Raw genomic sequence first — 14,729 nt, forward strand, 5'->3', positions numbered from 1 at the left:
ACCAACGCCACCTATTAGACGATACTGGATGTGCGCTCCGCTACGCGCGGAAGGAAGTGCGGATTTGAAAGTCAACTCCTTTTAACTTTGAAACGGAATGAAACATTTTACTTTGGTATTGAAATAAATCGTTTTCATTCTCGCCTGCTTTATTTAATTATAATATTTATGGGGTTAAAGCTGAACTTTAAAACATTTTTTTTTCTCAAAGATCTCGAGAAAGATTAGATTATTTTTTGAAACACAACTATAACTCTAATTTCATTAATCTTATTGGATTTCTTACTATACGATAAAAGTTTTAGAATAATAAAAATACTTACAATAAAGGTTGTAGTTTTCGACGGCTTCGAAAAAAAAAAACTTTTATTTATTTCTTCACACTAATAGTAAAGACTAATAAATAAAATAGTGTTCACTATATCTGTCAAAGTAATTTCTTTCTAATAACTTATGATTCAGTGTTATGTTAAAAAGAGCCGCGTAGGCTCAACGCCCACATACTGTTTCGGCCGCGAATAATTTGCAACTCGCTAATAGCTCGGAAAACAGCTCGCAATGCTTGACATAAGTGATAAGATTAGGCGGGATATATCTATCGTTTTTTTCTTAATTCTTAACCTTTGCTTATTGTTCAATCTCAATATCAATAAAAAAAATAGTGATTTTACACAGCGAAAAACGTCGATTCGATAGATAGATTTAGATATATATTTCCTAACATCTCCTTCAATACAAGAGCTTTATTATAGCTTCTCTAATTTGCTTAAAGATAACACCTTTTTATAACAGATACACAGAAATAAAAATTTCGATCCACCTGTCTAATTGTAGAATATTAAATAAAGAAACCTTTTTCGTCACGGTCATCGTAAGTATAAGATACTAACGTTTTGTTTATTTTTCAATCAACTCAACAAGAAAGTCTGATACTTTAAACAAGCGTGGGTCGTGTAACGGTTAAACACGCTTCGAAACTCTGTGCGTTTCGAAGCACTAAAGATTCAACAACATTAAGTGCGAGATCTAGTACCGAAAGTAACTGTAACATATTTATTTATGCGACTCGATTAAAACAAATGCACGCTCTTAATAGAAATTACATAAAAATCTACATAACGACATGTGATTGCATATATTAAAACCTCAAAAAATTCCAAGAATGACGCCTCTAATTAACTCGTTTTAATGACGTCGGGAAAATGTACATGTTTTTGATTCTGCAGCCAACTCGAAACGTAATTTCTCGTTTAAATAGTGAGTAACATTTTGTTATACATTCTTATGAAACTTGCGAAAATTGTTCGAAACAACTTTTACCACAATAATAATTCATAACAAAAAAAAATAAATATAATAAATGGAGCAATTTTCGTAATGACGCTGTTAGTCTCGGCTCGTCCTTTGATTGCCTCAAAAAAACGTAATACTTACCGTTGTATTTTTGTTGTCATTTTAAAGCAGGATGCTGAAAGTTTTTTTGTTGTTTGCGTTTTATGAAGTCCTGTAGAAATGAGCGTCACATCACGTCGGGCCAGTTCTTTTTATGAAGCCTGACCTCGCAGACGTAGGTACTAAAACTTATAGCTGAATTTAAAGCTTTATTTTAATTTTCACTGTTCGTATTTCTAGAAAAACGTTGTATACTTCGCACGTGCCGGAAATAAAGTAGATTTTTATAGCGGCATTCGAACATTACTGTAGACCCCTATTTTGTCCACTTTAATGTCTACGCGTTAAGTCACCCTTTACAAATAATGTTCATTTCAACATAACTTTGTAAACATTTCGAAACATCTACCTTTATTTTTAAAATGAACGTATTTTAAAAACAACAGTAAAGCAAAAATATTTTTAAAAATCGCAGGAAGATGAATTATACATTTTGCATTGTCAATGTCTCTTTAAAGAAAAAAAATCTCTTTTGAAGTAACACTAAATCTGTTTTAAATACTATGGTAAAATTGCTAACTCTAAATTAAAGTTACTAGAAGATGATATATAGGAAATAACAATGAAGAAAAATATATTGATTCAAAATTTGAAAACGATACATTCCAGGAGAAATAATTTCAGCAATTACTGCACAATGATGGTCATAATTTATCTTCTTAGAACAATACATAGCGCGGTAGGATACAATGAGACTCATATAGCATAAGCTGGAATGCCAATTTATTAGTATCCTAGAACGTGAGGCAACGCTTCCTACCTAAAGCATGCATAATTTATATCAATCGTTATAAACACGTGAGTTAAAAGGCTTATCAATTCTAGATACTATTTATATTACAAAACTTTATTTCATAAAATATTTAATGAAATGAATATGTTCGTTATATCGAAAGACAGAATAAAACACATTATTACTACAATTTGTCTAGTTTCAGCTATGCATTATACCGGAATGAAATACTTTTTTCATCTCACGTGTATTTAGTCTATTTCCATGTATTCGTAAAAAAATAGTTATTGAAACAAATTAGATAATATAGCATTAATACTGTTAGTGCCTGATTCTTAAGGAAAATTACAGACTGTAAAATACTACGACTTCAAGAGCGTTACAATAGTTATAAATGCCATTCAGAGTTACTAGTATCGCGTAAAAATTCGGGTAAAACATCAAAGTTTATATTTTATGTAATTTTGTTTTATGAGTTTTTATAATTAATTTTTTTTTTTTTGAATTAGTTTATAATACAATAGACATATATATTTTATTAGTTTAAATTGTATTTAGTTGACATTAGATAATTAAAAAAATGTTATATAACAAAAAAAGAATTTATGTTGAGTAGTTTAAATTTTTTTATCAAAATGTGCGAAGTATTAGGACAACGACAAATAACGTTTACCGTGATGGCTGATGAATGAATATGGCTTAATAGCAGTATTAACAATAACGTTTGTATTGCACAAAAATTTTTTTCTGGTCTGGGTGTCTGCTTTTATAAGTCTTCCCACCGTACCTCGGAGAGTACGTAAATATGGGGAAAGAGGTCTATACCCAATAATGGGATATTTCAGGCTGAAGCAGGATTAATAAATTCTTTCGTGGATCCTCTGTAAGGAGGCCGACTAGAAAAAAGGTCAGGCTCAACCAGATAATGTATCTGGACCGAACCAGGATAGAATGAGCCATGCCAGATCCGGTAAGCTCTATCAGGACCAGGTCTGGTCCAGACAAAGATAGCCTGATGTAAAATATAATCAAGTATGGTACGGCATACTGGATCAGGACCCGGTCAAGAGGCCTTTGCCCAGAAGTGGGATGTTACAAGCTGAATCAAATCATCAATAAATGAACAATTCATAACCACACATGTCTGAATAACTATTATTTCACCTACAATTAAAGCCTTTATTTAAATTCATAATATTATAAAACATAACAATTATTTAGAACATTATGAAATATTGAACCAAATAATGAATCAATATGTTCACTATTCATATTTGTTACTATAATAAAATCGAGAATCCACACAGACAACAGAAACACACATAAATACCTTCTTACGTCACTAAATTGTACATAGAATACATGTAGTAGGTACACAGTTATGCAGCAGTTTACTAAATAGAGTCTATATTGGAGTCTGGGAGCACCCTAAGGCAACTCATTTCACGGTGGTCAGGAGCCCGCCTCATACTTACTAATCTCACGATTAAGTAAATCGCAACTTTGTTATCTTATTATACTCAGCTTTCTATCTCGAATATGTGCTTTACCTTAAATAATCTATAATAAATTATTAACGAGAAGAGTTCCATTAATATTCATAAAGTGATGAGATTAACAGTACTCGTTATTTTAGTCAAGTCATTACTACTATAAAACAAACAAAAAATCGAAACCATCCAAATTAAGTAAATTTTAACACATAATTATTATATATCATGATATTATAATACAAAAATGAATATTTAATTCATTTTGTACAGGACTATTCATTGTCAACAATGTGCTATGTAATATACCTCCTAATTTACACATACACGTCAAAAGAAATCATAAGATACTTTGCCACTTACAATGAAGTAACGAGATTTTACTTAGCAGTGGAAGGCTTACAGATAAACTAAAGTTATATTAAAAATAGTTTATAAACAAGCGCATTTATCTTTAAATACGAGTACGATGACAAATACGAGTACAAAGGAAGTTTTATTATTATTTTTTCTCCCGACATCATTTATAAGTATTGTGGAATGAAAACCGTTTTTATTCGTAAAAGTTTTATCCGTAATATCCCTGTGTAAGCTGAGCCGGATTTGCAACTCCCTCTCCCAACTTCTCTGACTTTTCTTTTTAATTAAAAGTATTTTATAGAGACTTGAGATTTTAAAGTAAAATCAAGTTTAACAGACTTTCTTACTTTTAATATTTATATTTCAAATATTTTCACAGAATTATTAAGTTAAGCTAACGTTTATAATACTTTAGAGATGAAAAAGTTTAAATTAATAAAATGTTAAATTATGTTTTAATAGCAGGACTTAGTTCTATAGTAATCGCGGAATAATATAGGGAACTAAAACAGAGAGCCGTGTGAATACAGCGATGGCTTCGATTTAGAAAAGATAATACTATGAATCGATGACCCCGCGTCGAAAAAACTATTCTATTTCGACATCCTTATCTTTTATTGTGTATGTATCTTAAAGTAGATAAAAACACCAGTGTAGTAATAAATGGTTTACGTCGCTATCAACCAAAAAAAGATTTAAATAAAACATTGTCGCCGTCCGTGGGTTTATGTAAACGGCGCCGGATTTTTTATTCATTCAGGATAAAAACGTATACAAAAGGCGGACATTTAACGACTGATGCTCGAAAGAATCGATACGTGTTCGATTGTTGAGGATTCTTATCACATAACAGAGGTAATAATCAGTAGATAGCAGCTGAGACAATGAAACAGCCCGCGTAGGTCGTAACTTGGTCAAGATGGCCCGTATACACGAGAGTGGTGGAATGGTCATGTGCTGATGTGCACAGACTATAAATGAGAACAGGGAAAAATATCTTATGATCCTCACTCAGCAGTTTTATGACAGAGTTCGAGGATGCTGATATGTTTTGATAGTATCTCAAGAATTAAGTGAAGCACGTACATATTAATGGGATATTGAAGGTTTATTGAATTACTTTGTTTTTAATAAAGTATAGAATCATTAGGTATCTATTTGGTTTCATGGTTTTCAATAGTAACAAATAAGCACAGAACTTTTCGCCAATATGACGTAAAATGGAGAAGACAGTAAGGGGACTTATTAAACTTTTATTGCTATTGCATTCAAAAAAATCCTTGAAATATATGTTTATTTTATTTTCTTTATGTAGGTAATTAAAAAAGGTTAACAATTTAAATTTTGTTCGACTTCAATACACATAAAAAAATCTACTTTGCTTCGTTCTCTTAAAAGCGTAGTAGCTGTAGGTATGATAATAAAAATAAATAGTAACAACACATGTTCTTTAGAGTTTAGATAATCAAGAAACAAAATAAATATGAAAAAGTAAATAAATTGTTCGCAAGGTGAGCGATAGTTGCAAGATCTCGTTCAAACAATGTTTGTATTGTTCAGGCATCGCACATAAACGTGTCTGCTGTACGTACGACCTCTGAAACAAAAGGTAATCTAAAACCTTGCGGCGAGCCAAGTTCTTATCATATAAATTCATAAAAAAATTGCTGCAGTAATCATTTACACGAGAGAGCAAAATAAGAATTTTCCACACGTACAGATGTAAGGAAGTAACAAATGAGATGAAGAAAAATGTGAACCGAGTTGATTTTTCTCTTGAGACCTCTTAGCTTGTTGCGATTACTTACGTGTGTCGGGATTAATGACGTCAATATATTTAGAAAGCTGCGACGCAGAAGGTATTTGTCAAACGGTATACAGTATTTTATTGTTCCACACTTTTATATTGTAATTCTGTTATTATTTTATTTTTATTTATCATAATAAAAAGGTGTTCGCTCGTTTTTCAATCGTATTAGAGTAAAAATTAGAAAAATATAAAGTGAAGTAGAATGACCAAAACCAAAGTTATGGCTTCTTTTCTTCTTAATAACTTATGACAAATATGTTAAATGGTTCTTAAAATAACAATATAAAACAAAAACTGACATCTTATGTACGATCTAATTACTGTATTATTAGATTCTAAGACCAATTTAAATAATTATTTCAAAAATGATTCAAGGTAAGGTTAAAGATAATACTCAAAGTTTGCTACGTAGGAACGCAACCGTGAAACGAGTTTTATAGTTATTACGCTCCCTGAAACAGCTACCTTGTTACAAAATGAAATTGAAAGTCCATTTAGTCTAGTAAACTAGTTTTAATGATACGTTGTAACTTTTGTTATCTAAAGTAATATTACAAAAAGCAGAGACTTGAATGTTTGTGTTTTTAAATTTTTGTAAGGGACAAATTAAAAAAAAAAACAAGTCGATCAATTTAAAAAAATCTTTCACCATAAATATATTATATTGATAAATTAATTAAACTGAATATTATTGAAGAGCGACTATGAGTGTAATGGGAGAAAACGGAACAGTCAAAACCATGTCATATACGTGGACTAAACAGCAAGCGGTAAGCTGGTACAAAATATTTTGGAAGTAACACATAAGCTTCTTTGGTAAAGCCTATGACTTTACTCAAATTAAATTATAATTCATTGCTTTATTTACTTTATATACAATTCTTGTTATTGTTTGATATCAGCGAAGCGGTTAGGTTGTCAATTTTGTAAGCGACCTTTATATAAATGAAATAAAACAGATAAAACTAGCGTCAGTTCTAAATAGCTCAATCGATTTTACCACAATAACTAACTAATTAACTAAAACCACAAATCTGTCCATTGTACAATTGTACTACACAATCTGTAAACATCTTAAGACTATAGCTTAAAATATTAGTAATAATGTATTTCTGGTGTACAAGAATAATAACATAAAAATAAATAAACAAAAACGTTACATAAAAACACAGTTCTCATAGTGAAAATGTAATGAGTTATTATGATTTTGATTTGGTGTGACAAAATTTTGCTAAAATTTTTACTAACTTTTCATTTAGGGAAATAGCAAAAAGTAATATACATGTAGAAAAAAATTCATCTTAGTTATTTAATTTAAAATATTAATTATGGACAGCTATCAAAAAAATTTTTTATATAAATCTAAAAATAAAATGAGGATTGACACAATTTATAAATTTTATCTTTATACTTATATACTAGTTGACCCCGCAGACTTTGTTTAGCCATATATGTTATTAACCCCCTTATACCTTATATAACTTAGGGGTATGAAAAATAGATGTTGGCCGATTCTCAGACCTACCCGATATGCACACAAAATTTAATAAAAATTGCTCCAGGCGTTTCGGATTAACTAATATTGTGACATTAGAATTTTATATATAAGATGTGGGTACACCACTGTCTTAAGCGTTTTAAAAGTAACTACTGTTAAAATTTCTTAATAATTAAATTTTAACAGTATTTTTGCATTCCTTTTTTGTATAAATATTATTAAAACGGGTAATATTGTTTAAAGTTAAGAAAATAATCCTACCAAAAGTTCAGTTCAATAATTCCCAATGGATAAATCAATTTGTAGAACTCACATAGGAGGTCGAGGTTCAACCTCAGGGACTTTAATCAATATTTATTGCAGCCTTAGAACATTTATTATTACATCTGACTATAGTTAAAGAATTGGAATAACACGAATACATTAAAATTATTTTGATTACTAGAAATAATATTCTCTAGTCTTTACTTTTTTACAAATGTATACTACTTATTTAAAAAAAAAAAAAAACTAATACAATGTAAAAAAAAGTTCAACATCTTATAATTTGCAAACCTAATGAATAATCTTAATTGTTACCATGTTATATGTATGTCAGCGATGTCATATCAGAATATAATTTTCAAAAGTAGTCAACACTACTTTTCTACAATTTCACGTATGACAATACTTGAAAGTAAACTCGTTGGTCGTAGATATACCTATATATTTTTTTAATGGAAACAAATCAAAATATTTTTTTAGAAATTTACTATATACAAAGCTTGGATAATTAAATTGGGTTTAATCTTCAGTAGATGCATATGAATGACCTCCTGATTTATATAAAAATAAATACAGATAAGAAAATTAACCTACATAAAATGCCAATAAAATTCGTAACAGCGATACTCGCCCGAAACTGACGGTACCGAATTAGTATAGTAACATAAAAAAGTGGATATCAAGGCTTTATGGGATGAAATTAACATACGAAGCGTGAAAATACGTGGATGGCGAGACGGAAACTTTTAATATATTTTTATGAAAGGCGTTTTGGCGCGAAGCCCAGATGATAAATGGCGACCCTTCACACGAGGTTTGATGTAAACCCGATTTCGCGGAGTTGGCTTCAAATACGCTTACGTTAAAATCAGAAATTTTATACATTCTGGACTACTGAATACTTTTTTATTTTACTACATATCTCTAATTTTTATACTTTTTATTTTATTCTGACAACTTATTAATAGACATATGTGCTGAAGGAAAAAAAAATATCTATAAAACCTAAATTTTTTTTTGTTTTTATTCAAATTACTTTAAATATCAAGTTTAGGGGTTTAGCGAATTATATTTGTATGTAAAAGGTTTTATATAATACGAATCATTAAATAAGTAGCAGGCACTCTCAATTTTATCTGTTAATAACTAACTGAAAGCGCTAAAAAAGTAAAGGGCCTAATTAACATAGTTTACAAGTTTTTTTTTTCATTTTCTGTTCCATTGGTCTATCTTTGCTTATTCGTGTAAATTTTTTATGCGTTCGCTGTATAAATGCTTACTCAGCATTATTCTATATCGTCAAAATATTACACAATTTCATCGCAAAGGTTTTTTTGACAGCCTTAATGAAGCCTCAGTTTACGACATAGGTATACACGCAATATTCCCTTGTAAATTTTAGTAAATGTTCCTAAATTATATATTTAAAAAAATTAAATAGTAACATACTGTTGTTAAAAATTTAAGTTATAATTTTTTATTGACTCTTAGGACTTTCATGATATACACAAATGAAGCTTAAAATTCACGTACAAATCGATTTATGAACATCGATGATAAATGAGTTTATCAAAACAATCATATATTGTAGGCGTCGTATCAGATTAAACAATTCTATTTCGTTTGAAATTCGTATTTCATTCAATATCTATTCGTGGTTTTACACAAATTCAAATGCTCGTTATGTTTTCCGATGTGCACAAATTTCCATTAATAGGATTTCCGATTATTGTTTACGTAAATACGACGAACAAACAGCAAAACGATAAAATTAATGCTATGTTTATTTTTCTCTAACCGTATGATACTTTAATTTACATTGTTGTATATTGTATTGTTGTACACACAATGCACATTTAAACTAATACTAATGTTTTGTGTGCACTCTGTATATGTGTTGTATATTATATATAAAATGCAACCATTGCAAATGGATCTTCATAGTTTTTCATTACGAAGAACTGATATTTTTATTTGATATACGATGGCTATAAAAGCAACGATGACTTATTGCCTCAATTCCGTGTAACGTTGGGAGCGTTGGGACAAGTAACATAACAATCCTAACGCATAACATAACACCAACAGAACATAGCATAACAAAATTTATATTACCTCGGCCAATCACGCCTCTGGCGAATTGATAAGTGGCCTGTATATCAAACATCTCTTCTCAGTAATCTGCGAGCAAATCTAAATATAATGAATAACGCCACGCCGACCAGCTGCCGTTTTATGGCAAAATCGTCTAAATTATATCCTCAAGGGACAAATCTCATCTCGTGTTTTAAACGCGATCTTTTGAATTTCATTAGGATCGAACGCGTTAGTTACCTCTACTTGGTCCGATCGTAAATTGAATACGGTTTTTGATTACGGTTATCACTCTTATTGATTAATAGGATGTCATTTAGGACGTTTGTTTGCGGACGTTGTTTATGATAAGTTCATTATTAAGATCTAAAATATTCAACGTTATAAATAAAACTAAGCTCGCTAAAAGCTACGTTTTAGTTAAATAATGGAAGTGAGTTATAATAATGTTTGAACGGAAGCGAAGAAATGGATTCAGGAAATAGACGGCTATTCTTCAGACGCGAGAACTGTTTGGCGCCTCCGAGAAAAGAAAAAAAAAACTGTTTGTTTTACTTCTTTTTTTTTTCGAAAGAAACAGCCAAGTTTTTTGAGCATTTTAATATATTTTTCCGTAACTAAATGTTTGCTTAATCGTGCGTCCTGAAAAACACGACATGAAATTTCAAAACAAACTTTATGCTAGCTCAGAGGAATTTATCGTTCGAATCGACTTGAAGCATACTTCAAGCAACGAGTTTGCATTTCAGGAAAGAGCTATAAAACTGACGACGACAGGTGTACTCAATGTCTGAAGGAACGTGACACTTTCCACAGAAATATAATATCTATATAAATGAGAGGATTTTTGAAGAAAATTGATCTCAGTGTGCTAAAAGTTTCACTTATACTTTTGTGGACGGAATACTTAGATATTCCAGTGACGTGATTGAAATGCTAATTTTAGCTTTTAGAAAAAAAACCTGCGTATCCGAATGTAGGTTTAAGTGGTTTATATTATTATTGAAATATCTATAATAATAATATTAAAAATTTATTATATTATTTCTGAATCTAAAGAATATTTTAATTTAAAATATAGACATTCGTTACAAACAATTTTGTTTTATAGTCTTCAATAAACTAACCACAAGATAAACTATAAACAGTTCCGTAGCTTTATACAACAGACAATTGTCTCCCATAAATGAACTGCAAGAAAATGCTTCCGACCGTTCCAGTTAGACTTCGTGATTGTCTTTGGTCGATAACGCTCCTTGTAATAGTCGATTTGCTAGTGAAAAAAGGCACTAGAGAGCGCGGAAAAAAGAACAAGGGAAGTCGATAAGACAGCGAGCCCTCGTTATCTCGGCTCATAAATTACCCTGACACCCTCGGGGGCAGGTACTGTACTTCGAAACGCTATGAGGATACTAGGAAATGAACTGACTACGTGATCCAATTGTGGTTTAAGGTGCATACTACTTATGCGCTAGTTTGAATACTAAGTTACAAAAGGAGGTCTGGTATATTGTGGTATTACCAACTGGTATGCTGGACACAACACTAATAATTTATTTATAACCACTTCTGTTTATTGCAAACATATTATAATCGTTCCAATATACGCTTTAATACGGTGTATCTAGGAAGCGTCATCAGTATAAGCTTTTATTACATTTTGCACATGCAAATAGGTGGATAATAGGTCTATTGTCATTAACATACTTTAAAATAGATTATCAGAAATTATCTCTCTGATTTGTGGTTTAAAAATGTTTGTTAGAATTTATTGTTTTTTTTTTTTTTAATAAACTTCTAACAAAATAGTTTAACAATTTTGTTAAACTGTTTTATTTAGAAAATCTTTTATAGATCGCACATACGTGTTTTAACAAACTTTAAAATAGATTATCAGAAATTATCTCTCTGATTTGTGGTTTAAAAATGTTTGTTAGAATTTATTGTTTTTTTTTTTTTAATAAACTTCTAACAAAATAGTTTAACAATTTTGTTAAACTGTTTTATTTAGAAAATCTTTTATAGATCGCACATACGTGTTTTAACAAACTTTAAAATAGATTATCAGAAATTATCTCTCTGATTTGTGGTTTAAAAATGTTTGTTAGAATTTATTGTTTTTTTTTTTTTAATAAACTTCTAACAAAATAGTTTAACAATTTTGTTAAACTGTTTTATTTAGAAAATCTTTTATAGATCGCACATACGTGTTATGGTATCGATTTAACGGGGACGTTACTTTGTTTATGCATTAAAGTTTGGCAATAAATCTGACCGGTTCCGACATCCCGGGCGACCATATTTGACAGTCTAATACATATCGGCGCAACATTCGTAGAACATTTCGATACACTGAAATATTGCTGCCAATTTTTTTATAGATCTTATCATATTTGCAATAAAAGCTATATTAATTTGTGTTCTTGTATTGTATATGTATATTTAAATTTGCTGAATAGAGTTTTGACAAATATCTGCAGGTGACGTTGCCGCGGTTTTCCTGGCGGATGTGTTTGACATATTGCTTTGATAGCGGTTGGTAGCATGCGGGGAGTCATAAATTATAAGCTAACAACCGACAGGGTGAGGATCTTATGACACATTGTTGTCCAGGTAGTGGGTGCGACACAATAGATGATATTAATAACTTAGTGCCGGGAAGCTGCGCAACGTTTGTACTTTGACGTTTGAATATTCACATATTTCTGTTTATTTAATGTCCTACGCAAGCTTCAAATAAAATACTAGCTTTTAGTACGAATACATAATATAATCTATAAAAAATATTTGCAATTTCAGCATAGATTTTTCCTGAAACGTACGTTATTTTTTGTTTTTATTAACGCTTGTCGCATGCGGAATATAAATTTGATGCTAAAAATTCTATCAATCCATTTCCATCGAATTTTTCTAAAAAGAATCCTTTACACACTAAAACATAACATACTAATGTATTTGTAAAATATATATTAGTACATATTAATACATAATATCTGTAGAAACATTAGTAATACCTATTAGATAAATAATTGTTGATAAAGGTATTTATACAATTTCACCAATAAAATACTAAAGTGACTTTCATGTAATGCTACCGTAATTCCACAAGCACTATACTAAAAATTTTCTTAGTGGTATCTATGAAACAATATTAAACCGTACCCACGCATAGCCTTGGGCAGATATTCGTTATAAAAGAAATAAAATAAAAACCATAGTAATTATATGAAATGAAGATTATAATTTTATTTGATATAATAGAATGATTCTACACCTTATAATCACACATAAATCTCCCATAAATTATGTGTACAACATATTATTATTACATGGCTCTTACTATAATAACCGTAATGAATTTCAAATCTGACGGCTGCACTTGTGACTCGAAACACGAAATGTGTGAACGTTTTAATACAGAGTCACGCATGCTTAAAGTATTAAATCCGAGCTCGTTATCAGATGATGTTTAAATAAAAATTAGAAAAAAAATATTTAAGTTATACAGTTTTATTTTAAATAATAAAAAGATATTTCAAAAATAATTAGAATAGAAAATTGTGTAGTACTTAAATAAAACATAAGAGACGCGAAATACCATAACTTTTGTTAATAAAAATAGGTGACTACGTGACACGGTAAAGTTTATGAAACTTATGATGTGCCATAATAATTGCTTTACTTATGTTATGTGACGATGCGTTGCGCAGCGGTCACAGCACTGGTTTGTGGCTGTTGCGCTGGCGGTTGCGGGTTCGATCACCGCATGACAAACATTTGTATTAGCCATACAGATGTTTGCCGTGGCCAAGGTGTTTGTGCAGTTCTTGTGCCGTGCACGTTAAGCCGTCGGTCCCGGTTGTTATCATGTCAACTGTTAGCGATTGTTAATCATGGTAGGGAAACATATCCGCCAACCCGCGTTGGACTGATCCTTCTCCTACATGGGGAAAGAGTCAAGCAGTAGGATATTTTACAGGCTGAAGCTCATGTTAAATTAAAATAATAATTAAATAATATGAACGGTGGAGAAAATAAATAAGGAAGAGAAATCATTTTTTTAGCTTTTGAATTATTTTTGTTCATTCGCAAAAAATATCATTAAACTCAATGAACTTATTTTCGACCACATCTTAGTTAAAATCTAAAAAAATATAATATGAAGACTTCAACCTTATGTCTACGCAATAAAAACGTTATTTTTAAAATAAAACCAAGGTTGCAAATCCTTAACTATTGAAATGTCTCGATAAGGCTTGTAATATCTTTCACACTATTTCATCCAAATATGAATATCATACAAATTATCAATACAATAGAATTTTTAAAATATAAAGCAAATGATGTATCATTTTTAGTTAAAATTAAAATTGAAAAAAATAGGAATTTCATTGAATTACACGTTTCCAGGAGTGTACTAATAAATAAACAGTTTACAGTTCAGTCGATTTTCATGAGTGAGAGACCTTAGAAGGTCAGCTCGTTACAGCAAGAATGAACTTATAGTACTCTATATACATAAGCCGCTTACGAAGGAAAAACCAATATGACGTCACGTCAGCGTCGCTGAACGAGGAACGCCGTGATTGAACCACTTTTACGTTGCCTTCACTTAATGCCGCGAAAACATTTATTACATAATATTTTCTTTTAAAATTTTTACTGTTGTTACTTCCAATATAAAATATGCTTAAACATAATCATTTTGTTATATATATAATATATTGTAAATGTTATAAAAAGTATGAAAAAGCTTTAGTTTTCTCAATCATTTACATACAATGTATGTATTAGTTCAATGATCTTTAAAATGGAATGGAAACCTAGGCCGACAAAGCAAGTAAAACAAGCGACTAATATGAGAAATTGCAACTGACAGATAATTGCTTCATGTCATAGCTGCAGCAGCTGAATCTAATATCACGTTTAATCCAATTAACAAAGCAATATCTCGTGAACGCCTTTCAAAAGTATTAAACGAATGCTTCTTTGCGAAAGCTTATTATGAGTAGCCAATTAAGGAAATGA

Source organism: Melitaea cinxia, chromosome 11 (assembly GCF_905220565.1).
Source record: "Melitaea cinxia chromosome 11, ilMelCinx1.1, whole genome shotgun sequence".
Lineage (NCBI taxonomy): Eukaryota > Metazoa > Arthropoda > Insecta > Lepidoptera > Nymphalidae > Melitaea > Melitaea cinxia.